This window comes from Geospiza fortis, unplaced genomic scaffold (genome assembly GCF_000277835.1).
Source record: "Geospiza fortis unplaced genomic scaffold, GeoFor_1.0 scaffold41, whole genome shotgun sequence".
Classification (NCBI taxonomy): domain Eukaryota; kingdom Metazoa; phylum Chordata; class Aves; order Passeriformes; family Thraupidae; genus Geospiza; species Geospiza fortis.
In genome coordinates, this window is record NW_005054299.1 from 20,048,334 (window position 1) to 20,050,502 (window position 2,169).

The 2,169-nt window shown below is 33.6% G+C and overlaps 1 long non-coding RNA gene across 1 annotated transcript in view; it reads left to right on the top strand.

The window, feature by feature from the left end:
- LOC115948415 overlaps nt 1-2,169 on the top strand; it is a 156,623-nt gene that overhangs the window by 120,927 nt on the left and 33,527 nt on the right. The gene's annotated exons all lie outside the window — the stretch shown is intronic.

The following is a 2,169-nucleotide window of genomic DNA, read 5'->3' on the forward strand; positions in this document are numbered from 1 at the left end:
GGGGGGGTAGTGGAGTGTGCTTAGTCTAATAAAGATGGAAGGCAAGAAGCCCAGAAATTACTGCCTTTTTTCATTATTTCTATAATATAATTTCTGGATCAAGTACAAAACTATGACTGAGAGAGAAAGAGAACTTTTCCATTGACTTGAGGGGGAATGGAGAGAGACATTGAAAAGAAACGTGTCCAGCTGATGAGTAAACTGGCATGTACCACTGAGTCATTAGTTTATTCTATTAGAGTGGACTGTGTTTTACTGTTGATAAAAAAAACCAAAATAACTCAGTCCATTGCACATTAAATTAAGAGAACATACACATGCTCCATAATCACAACTCTCTCTGAGCACTGATCAATAATAGTGACCTTTTGGGTAAGGGGTGGAAGGTGACATCCTAAATAGTTTTTTGTTAATTGTTACTCCTCTGTGCTCTGGAAAATCCTAAAATTTTAACAACTTTGCTGTGCCTCAGGTCCCTTGAGACCTGACATTGGCAACAACAAAAGAACATATATATTTGGACAACAGTGTTTTAAGTAATTCTGCTGCTTTATGTTTGCTTTGATTTAGGTTTTGTTTGTTTGTTTGTTTTTTGTAATCTCTCCTAGAGTGATAAAAAGCTTTTATTTGACAAGTTAAAAAAAATTAGTTTTCACTCGTATTTATTCAGTCTCATATACTGAATAAATAAAGGCACAATAAGAGCAGCGTGAGCTCTGCAGTGGACTTCCCTGACTCTTTCAGTTAACCTTAAAGTTCACTGTGCTGAAAACTAATAGCATTTAGTTGTCAAGAAGCCAGAGTAATGACATTTTGTGCCATTATTCTAATGCATTTTTCACTGTGCATTTTCTTTAATTATTTCCATGAGTAATATCATTATGCATTCATGCCAATACAATTCTGATAATTAATTTACATGATGGCAATTTCTTAATGATTTTGATGTCAAAGTTAATAGCAACGTCTGATAGTTGATCTGTTTGAGCTGACATAAATTTAACTTTTAACGTATTGATGCCAAAACCAAGAGCAGCATCAAATTACATAGCAGAAAAATAAACATCCACAAGGCAAAATCCTCAGTAGGAAAGTCTTGATCCTTACCCAAGGTTGATAAGTTCTAAATAAAACCAAGACCCCTAGACATGATGCATGTCAGATTTTTACTTCCTCTTGGTTTATTTGTTTATATACACATTAATGGTATTGATGTCTCATGCTTAAGAGATCAAACTATATGCTATCATATAAAAGATGTTGTACTCTTGCCTCCAGACTGTTGCATGTATTCCATATATCAAAGGAAAAAAATGCATTAACTAAGCTTTTATCTTTTTAGTTCTTTATGCATGAAGTCTAAGCTGCTCTTTAGGGGGGGAATTTAGGACTGATGTCCGGACCCAAATTTGTGTCTTGGTTTGTGATTTCAGTTTGCATCATGTGGTAATAAAATCTGCAACATAGACTTTATGTGGAGGTAAATATTGTTAATATCAATAAAACAAAAACAGAGCAATGCAAAATAATGTTTGAGATCAATATTTTTAGTACATTTTTGCTATATGGAATTGATGCATGGATAAAGAGATAATTTTATGTGTTACTATATGTATGTATCTATCTTTTTAATATTGACTCATGTAAGTAAGTAAGACAATTAACATAAAATAAACCCACATTCTTCAAGTCTTTGTCCAGGAGATGTGAAGATCTCTTTACAAGTCTATAGGTATTTTTATTTACCAGTTAAATATTTTAGTACACCTTAGTATTGAAAAAATGTGTGTGAAACAAATTATGATAGCCATAAAATGGTGATGGTTGTTTTCCCTTTATATTTTTAATGAAAAGCAAAGCCTCATTCCATGACACAGTCACTAACATAATATTTATTTCCCCCCACTTCAGCCTGTTAAATGTATAGATGAAATGTTAAAATCATTAGAAATAAAATTGATCCTGCCGTATATCTCAGCCTTTTCCTGAACTGGCTTTTCATCAATGATATCCACCAAGGGAGAGCACATTTCATTTTACATTGTGAGGAGATAATTATACAGCCTCAATTAGACCTTTCATTGCTGGAGTGTAGAGGGCTGCTAGTGCAGACCCAGATCATTTGCCTCTAAAATGCACTACCTTTCCTTCTTCAGACTCCACAAGCAA